The sequence below is a fragment of the Cebus imitator genome, unplaced genomic scaffold (genome assembly GCF_001604975.1).
Source record: "Cebus imitator isolate Cc_AM_T3 unplaced genomic scaffold, Cebus_imitator-1.0 Scaffold11, whole genome shotgun sequence".
Classification (NCBI taxonomy): Eukaryota; Metazoa; Chordata; class Mammalia; order Primates; family Cebidae; genus Cebus; species Cebus imitator.
The window spans coordinates 7128433-7137912 of NW_016107326.1; the positions used below are offsets into that span (position 1 = coordinate 7128433).

Consider the following 9480-nt stretch of genomic DNA (forward strand, 5'->3'; position numbering starts at 1 on the left):
AAAAAAAGAAAATTGTCTATTCATGTTCTTAACCCACTTTTTGATGGGATTGTTTGCTTTTTTCTTGCTCTTTCAGAGTTTTTGATGTAAGCGTTTAGGGCTCTGAACTTTCCTTTTAGCACCGCCTTTGCTGTATCCCAGAGGTTTTGATAGGTTGTGTCATTATTGTCATTCAGTTCAAAGAATTTTTTAATTTCCATTTGATTTTGTTTTTGACCCAATGCTCATTCAGAACCAGTTCATTTCCATGTATTTGCATGGTTTTGAAGGTTCCTTTTGGAGTTGATTTCCAGTTTTATTCCACTGTGGTCTGACAGAGGACTTCATATAATTTCAATTTTCTTAAATTTATTGAGGCTCGTTTTATGGCCTGTGATACGGTCTACCTTGGAGGAAGTTCCATGGGCTGTTGAATAGAATGTGTTTTCTGCAGTTTTTGGATGAAATGTTTTGTATATATTTGCTCAGTCCACTTGTTCCAACATACAGTTTAAATTCACTGTTTCTTTGTTGACTTTTTGTGTTGATGACCTGCCTAGTGCTCTCAGTGGAGTATTGAAGTTCCCCACTATTACTGTGTTACTATCTCATTTCTTAGGTTTATTAGTAATTGTTTTACAAATTTGGGAACTCCAGTATTAGGTGCATATATATTTAGGATTGTGATATTTTCCTTTTGGACAAGGCCCTTTACCATTATATACTGTCCCTCTTTGTCTCTTTTAACCACTATTGCTTTAAAGTTTGTTTTGTCTGATATAAGAATAGCTAATCCTCTTTGCCTTTGGTGTCCATTTGCATGAAATGCCCTTTTCCACCTCTTCACTTTAAGTTTATAAGAGTTTTTATGTGTTAGGTGAGCTTCCTGAAGGCAGCAGATGGTTGGTGAGTTCTTACCAATTCTGCAGTTCTTTATCTTTTACATGGAGCATTTAGGCAGTTTACATTCAACATTCATATTGAAATGTGAGGTACTGTTGCTTTCATTGTGCTCTCTGTTCCCTGTGTACTTGTTTTTTTGTTTTTACTCTTTAAATTGTATTTTTGTTTTATATGTCTTATGTGATTTATGCTTTAAAGAGGTTGTGTTTTGATCTGCTACCAGGATTTGTTTCAAGATTTAGGGCTCCTTTTATCAGTTCTTGTAGTAGTAGTTTGGAAATGGCAAATTCTCTGAGAATTTGTTTTTCTGAAAACAACTGTATCTTTCCTTCATATGTGATGCTTAGTTTCATGGGATACAAAATTCTTGTCTGATAACTGTTTTGTTTGAGGAGGCTGAAGATAGGTCCCCAGTCCTTTCTAGCTTGCAGGGTTTCTGCTGAGAAATCTTCTGTTAATCTGATAGGTTTTCCTTTATAGGTTACCTGGTGCTTCTGTCTCATAACTCTTAAGATTCTTTCCTTTGCCTTAACTTTGGATAACCTGATGACTATGTGCCTAGGCAAAGATCTTTTTGTGATGAATTTCCCAGGTGATGTTTGTGCTTCTTGTATTTGGCTAAGTCTCTCACAAAGTTGGGAAAGCTTTCCTTGATTATTTCCCCAAATATGTTTTCCAGAGAAAACCTAGACATTTAAATGCTAGTTTCACACGGAGCAGAGGACTCCATCTTTGTAAAATGCTGCAACCTGGGAATTTCCCTTCATAATTTTGGTAGACATATGGCACTTCTGGTTGAGAACTGGGCCCACAGCAGTGGCTTGACTTAAGGGTTCCATAGATCCTTGCCTTGGTTCAACATATCCTATCTATGAGATGATGAATGTTTGATTGACAAAGTATTGAAGAGTATTTGGAAATATAGACGAATAACACAGTATCTGGAGGTTGCAGCACAGTGGGAAATGGAGCCAAGAATGTACCTATAATTTAGGGTAAAAAGCAATAATGAGGTCCCATAAAAATAAAAAACCATGATGTTAAATAGACTGCAGATCATTTGCACCTTGAGGCTTTTCTTAGATTTTATGCCAGCAAAAAAAAAAAAAAAAAAAAAAAGGTAGTAATAGGCCTTGTGCTTTATGCCAAAAGAATTCCTTGTACACAAGATTTTATTTGTTTTAGTGTAATCAAAGAGACCCTCCTCCTAAAATTATTTAAGGGAAAAAAAAAAATCCATCCAGCTATAAAGAGCAGCCAGCCTGGGTTTAGAGCATGGCTTTAATCCTTTCTGCCTGGGGTCATACTGTTTTTATGCTGCTCTTGACTCTATTTCAAAGCTGATGTTGCTATCTAAAAACCTTGCCTAACAGCTGTAACTATTTCAGTTTTATTCACTATGAAGTCATTTCCAATCATGTTAGAGAAATGGATTCTAGTGTTTGCAAGTGACCTCTTATCCTGTCTTTTAAAGAAAATAGCATATATTGTAGGGTCCCCTTATCTGCGGTTTTGCTTTCCGCAGTTTCAGTTACCCATGATCAACTGTGGTCCAAAAATATTACATGTAATAAGCTATTTCGTGAGAGAGAGAAAGACCATATTCATATAACTTTTATTATAGTATATTGTTGTTCTATTTCATTATTAGTCATTATTGTAAATCTCTTTCTTTCCCTAATTTATAAATTAAACTTTAACATAGGTCTGAATGTATAGGAAAAACATAGTATACATACTATACATAGTAAGTGGAAAGCACACCAAATGTAGATAATTTTTGTACTACAGTAAGGTTGAAAAATTGTAGGCCAAGCCATTACAAGTTGAGGATGGAAGGACTGTCTATAGGGTTCAGTATTACTTGCGACGTCAGGCATCCACTAGTGGTCCTAATGTATCTTCTGCAGACAAGGGAAGACTACTATATGTTTGTAAAACCACTGAACAAGGAGTTTCAAATATGACAAAGTGACAAGATGGGACTCTTAAGAGTTCAACTGCAGGCACAAAATAGTAGGAATTAACTGGTTTTATATTCCAAGATGAAGTGCTAGATCACCCCAGCAGGACCTGCAAGAGTTCTAAATTTTGGATCTTGTCATTACCTGAGGTTTCAGACATTAGATAAGTCAGATTTGGTCCTCAGTTTTTCCCTTTGTCAGGTGGGAACAGTCATAGCTACCCAGTGACCTTGCAGGGTTGTGTCAATTGAGATGCTGGACCTGAAGGTGCCATGAAAAATTGAGGTAGTGGTTCTCTTTCTCCTTCTTGCAGTGGGCTTTTAGGTCACAAAATGATAGGATTTTCCCAAATACTTGATAGAAAGCCATTGGTACTTTTAACACAGTATGAGTTTAGTGTTTCATTTCGGGGTCACACACTATTTTTTTTCTCACAATTACTGCTGTGAATCTAAGATTAGATTCTGTAGGGCTAGATCTTCCACCCTGGAATCATATCCTAGCTGGTGCTCAGAGCCTGCCACTCATTCTTAGGCAGTAATAACTCCTCTCGTTGGTTACCTGAGTTTCCAGTCTTGATTCTGCTATAAATAAGTATAGCCTAGGGTAAGAATCAAAACTCTGAAATTCATCCATGAGTAATACATCTTGTGGCACCATCAGGAGCTTGCTAAAAGGGGAGAAATGGACTGAGTAACTTCTTTCTCCTTTATTCTTCCAAATGCTAGGTGAGTTGGATAGGGGAAGGGAAGAGAAGTAGGAGTCAGGATCAAATTTGCTTTGCTGGTCCCAATCTGGAACTGGTTTGCTTTTCTTCTGGTGGATGCTTAAGCCTGGCCTTTCTTCTCTGCAGGCTGTTTCATAATTTGAGCTCTTACCACTAGGGTCCTCTTTCTTGTGGGTGATTCTCTTGCTGATGACAAATGAATCACCTGGGGACTTCTCTCTGCTGAGGTCTCCTTGCCTCTAACAAGGGAACATCCAAGACTATCTCAGGGTGTTTTGTCTTGTACTTGGCACCTACCTCCTACCTGGAAATAAGATCTTTGACCTAAGAGTGGTATATACTTATGCCCCCAAATCGAGTCTGTTTAGCCACTAGTGAGCAGCTTCAGCCATAGTCTGTCTTTCACTAGTTAACTTTCTTAGACTTATATAAGACTGATATCAGTTCACTCTTACCCTTAAAATGCAGGGGCACCTGCCAAGCTATCCGAGTACACTACCAAAGTCCCTCTCATTTGCTTGACTATTTCCCTAATACTTTTTCACTGGAGGGAAACATTGCCAGTACACTTGAAAATTCTCTTTAAAGAAATCCTTGCTGGGTGAAGTGGCTCACGCCTGTAATCCTAGCACTTCAGGAGGCCAAGGTGGGCAGATCATCTGAGATCAGGAGTTTTAGACTGGCTTGGCCAACATGGTGAAACCCCACCACTACTAAAAATACAAAAATTAGCCAGGAGTGGTAGCAAACGTCTGTAATCCTGACTACTTGGGAGACTGAGGCAGGGAGAATAGCCTGAACTTGGGATGGGGGGGATTGCAGTGAGCCAAGATCGCGCTATCGTGCTCCAGCCAGGGTAACAGAGAATCCATCTACACACACACACACACACACACACACACACACACACACACACACAAAATCCTTAATTTCCAATTCCAAACTCTTCTGATACTATATCCACCATCTTTTTATGCTATCCACAGATGTACTGCGCTGAGGTGTGCAGACCTGGGTCTTAGACATCTCCCTTGCCGATCCTGCTGGGATGATATAGCACCTTATCTTAGAATATGGGACCAATTGATTTGTGGCTTCAGTGAACTTGAAGAGTCCCATTTTAACATTTTGTTATATTTATATTAGTCTATCCCAAACTGTAGTCTATGAAACACTGCTTCAGAAAAGTGTTCCATTTTTTTTTCCAAAAAGGTCCTGATCAAATATATTTGAGAAATATATGTAAGATTTCTAGCTCTTCTGATGCCCATTGCATATAAGCCTATCAAAGGCTATGTGGAATCTAGCATGAGGAGTAGTGTTTGACACTTTCTAAACTCAGTGTATCTCAATATATTTAACCACACAATTAATTAACATGGTGTCTCTTTGCATTTTGGGAGGTGCTACTGTAGATGGTTGCTGGCGATGCTTCCATTGGGTTTAGCTAAGTATGTCCATACATTCTTCCAAAGTTTTCCTAAATAAAAAAGCTAATTCTTTATCAGTAGAAATGAACTCATTTTAAGACAAGTATCTGTTTTGGAAATAATCAGTGTTGGTGATGTGGGGAACAAAAGAGTAATGAGTAGGTTTGTTGCCTTGCTTATTGCAAACAGCAAAAAATAAAAGATAAGATTATAATAACATTTATATGTATTATAATGTTGATTATTCTAATACAACTCATTATAATAGGAGTTTGCAGTATTCTGGTATTCTGTCTGGACTTTGAGAGCTTAGCTTCAATGAACTATAATGGAAAGTCATAATTATTCTCACCTGGACAAGATGTTGTCTTCTATGTTTTTTAAGTCACAACCATCAGTTGCATTGGTTTTGAGTTTTTCCAAATGTGTCTACCCTTGAGAAGACTCAATTTGTCGATTGTCAGACAATTTTTTCTGTACACAGCTCATTTTCACATATGGATCATAACTTTCCAGGCTATCTCAGTATAGCCTATTCTATCTATTCTCTCATTGTGTTTTAACAAGATGATTGGCTTTATAATTCTTTCTGTTTCAAACTTTGCAAGTATTTCTTTGGAATAACATTAGAGCTTCTATAGCATAAACAATTGTGCTGGTTCGCCTGGGGCTGTCCTGGTTTTAGTACTCAGGGTCCCACATTCTGGAATCCTCTGTCCAAGATGCAAAAAGTCGTGGCTTTCAATGGTGGATGGCAAAGCCTGGAAAAATACAAAGCCCATATGTCAGCCCAAAATATAGATGCTGAAAGCAATGCTGTTTTAGCATCAAATAGTTACAGCATAGATTATCTATCTTTCATAGTTATTGTTACTATTCCCCTTTCCCATGTTGACAATCATGATTTGCAGTTCACAGTAATGGATCATTCATTATTGTTTTACTCCAATTGATGCAACTGAAGTGTATACCATATCTACATTGTAATTTGAATTTTAAAAGTCCATCTCTTTTTGACTTTGGCTTTATATTAACTTGTTGCGCTTTGTATCAAGATAATGCCAGTTAATTTTTAACTTTATTAACATTGTGATCATACTCCCTAAGAGTTCAGATAGTGAAAATGGGATGATTATTATGCCAATGCCAACATCCTAGAAAAATAAGGTTAGATGGTTGCTATCTTAATGGCAGATGAAAGGACTCATACACCTGGATTGGGAAGATAAATAATCAAAACAGAATATTGCACAAGATGCAGAAAAGAAGATTAAAAGCACATAGGGAGACTGAATCCCACAATTTTGGCATGAGGCAGACAAGCACTTCTAAGTCAATCAAAAGTTTCTTGTCTCTCAAGAAGGCACCAACGCTTGGTTGAATATAGCAGCCACTGAATTATCTTCAGTATACTATACAAACAAGCAGTGTTACTGCATTGTTCCCTTGATTGCTTTCTGAAACTGATTAAAATTATATTTCCTGGTTCATAGGTTGCAGTTAAAATGCCCTAGGCATGAACAACAGGGGACATTTTGGGTAACATGCACTGGCCCTCTATGTAGCAGAGTTAATTCTGTTAGATTTGAACAACTCTAGTATATCAAGAAATTCTTGAATCATGGCAGTAAGATAATGTTCTCTCTAGCTCTTTACTACTTGAACTTGAAAAATGGAGATTCAAAATGTCTTCTAAAAATTTTTATATAGTGAATCTATAGAAACATAAAAGATTATTGGTAACTTGTCTAAAAACAAGCTAGACTTAAGCTCATCTATCTGCATATGTGGCAGACGGTGCAAATGTCAATTCCGGCAAACGTCATTCAGTGTGTAAATTTCTTACCAAAGAAAAGGAAAAGATCACAACAACTAAAAGTTCAGTGCGCCTTTTCTGCAAGGAGGCTAAAAAATTTGTTTTGCTTATCTGTGATATTGAGGCTTTTGCAATGAAAGTTTTTGGTCACTTTTAGTTTCCCCAAATATACAGAAGTACTTAATGAGATTTTTTGCTTTATAGAAATGGAAGGAGATAGCTGTTTTAGGTATGTGTCTGCAAAATGGCTATCATTATTGCTGGCCATACAAAAGATGTTAAGATGTCAGCCTGCTTTAAATCATGTTTTCAAAGTATGGGGCAAAAGGAATGTCCTCTAATTTGAAAATACATTAAGAATGAGAATGGAGACAACTATTATAATAAAACAAAAATATACTGTTTTTCTAAAACTCTCGGATAATCTTTGAAGAAGCCATAAGAAGCCTAGAAAAGGACAACTGACTATACCCAAATTGTTGAATGTTGTGTACAGGATGTGACAACAACTCATACCAAAAAAAAAAAAAAAAAAAAGAAAGAAAGAAAATGCTTAAGGTTCACTATAAAAATTCAAAAGAAAAAAAAAAAAAAAAAATTAAGAAGGACTTAAATGTTTTGGAAATAAGCCTGCTTCAAATGAAAAAAAAAAAAATGTCACCAGAGGACTGCCAAGTTAGGCCAATCTTTCTCAGTTTCTTTAATAATACTGTAACTTACTTGAAAGCTGGCTTTGATTTCACAAGTTTGAATTACTTCTGTGCTTTAAAACCATTTTACCTAAGAAAAGTTTTAACTTATGATGACATCCAAAGTGCTTCAGAGTATTTTAAAAATGATCAACATATTGGACATGGATTGCCTATATGATGAGTTTATAGGTGCAATGGATCAGATTGAAAAACTGTTCCATCAAAGGCATGTGGATACAAAGTGGATGAACATTTTTGGAGAGCTAGAAATTAATCCCCCACCAGTCTAAAATCCTTATGTTGCTAGTAAGTAAACTCCTAAGTATTCCCTGCAGAAAAGTTTTTCTTAGTTGTTTTTTTGTTTTTTGCTTTTTATTTTTTGAGAGGATATTTGGCTTGGTAGACTAATACCAAGACAGTGTAGAATGGACTTGACAAAAAGTGTAGTCTAAATTCAAATCAAGTTTCACATTTGACTGTATTCATTTAGTTTTACCACTACAGAAAGGAATAGAAGGATGTCCTAATGATTGCAGGCAGTTTAAAGGGTTTTTGTGTAACCAACACCCAAGTGGGGTGTATCATTCCCAATAGGGAATTTCTCATCCCTTACCCCTCAGCCACCCTTCCACCTTTTGTAGCCTCCAGTGTCCCATGTGTACACATTCTTTAGCTTTGACTTATGAGTGAGAACATTCAGTATTTGACTTTCCGAGTTATTTAATTTTAGATAATGGTGTATAGTTTCACCCATGTTGCTGCAAATAACATGATTTCATTCACTTTAGGGCTAAGTAGTATTCCATAATATATACATATGTATCATGCCTCTCTACCTGTCTATACCTACATAGAAACATACACACACATCACTATATATACATGCACAGAAGATATTTTCTTTATCTAGTCATGTGTGGGTAGATACTTAGATTGATTCCATAAGTTTGCTATTGTGAATAGTGCTATGATAAATATACAAGTGCAGGTGACTTTTTAATATAATTTCTTTTCCTTTGGGCAGATATGCAGTAGTAGAGTTGCTGGATTTAATGGTAGTTCTATTTTCTTTGAGAAATAGCCGAACTATTTTCTATAGAGGTTTTATTAACTTTCATTCCCACTAATAGTGTATAGGCATTCCCATTTCTCCACATTCTTGCCAACATCTGTTGTAGTTTGACTTTTTAATAACAGCCATTCTGACTGGTATACGATGGCATCTCACTGTGGTTTTAATTTACATTTCCCTGATGGTTAGTGATGTTGAACATTTTTTCAAATGTTTCTTGGGCACCTCTATTTTCTTTTGAAAATGTCTGTTCATATCCTTTGCCTACTTTTTAATGTTTTTTTTTTTTATCTTATTCTTGTTGAGTTGTAAGTTTCTTAGTTTCTTGCAGATTCTGGATATTAGACCTTGGTTGAATGCATAGCGTACAAATATTTTTCTCTGTTCTACAGATTATCCATTTACTTTGTTGATTATTTCGTTTGCTATACAGAAGCCTTTTAGTTTAATTAAATCCCATTCGTCTGTTTTTGTTTTCGTTGCATTTGATTTGGGGCTCTTAGTTACAAATTCTTTGCCTAGGCTAATCTCAGAAGAGTTTTTCCTAGGTTTTCTTCTAGGGTTTTAAAGTTTGAGGCCTTAGATTTAAGTCTTTATTCCATTTTGAGTTAATTTTTGTATATGGTGAGACATATGGGGCCAATGTCATTCTTTTGCATATGGCTACCCAATTTTCCCAGCACCATTTATTAAATAGGATGTTCTTTCTCTAGTGCATGTTTTATCAACTTTGTTGAAGATCAGTTGCTTGTAGGTATGTGGCATTATGTCTGAGTTTTCGTCCTGTTCCATTAATGCTTTGTTATTTTTATACCAATACATTGTTTTGATTTCAAACACCTTATAGTATAATTTGAAGCTAGGTAATGTGATGCCTCCAAGCTTTTTTTTTTTTTT

At 36.1% G+C, this 9480-nt stretch overlaps 1 protein-coding gene across 4 annotated transcripts in view; it reads left to right on the forward strand.

Annotated features, from left to right (window-relative positions):
• The window catches only part of LRMDA (leucine rich melanocyte differentiation associated), a 1125425-nt gene that overhangs the window by 933299 nt on the left and 182646 nt on the right, over positions 1-9480 (forward strand). The window lies entirely within an intron of this gene.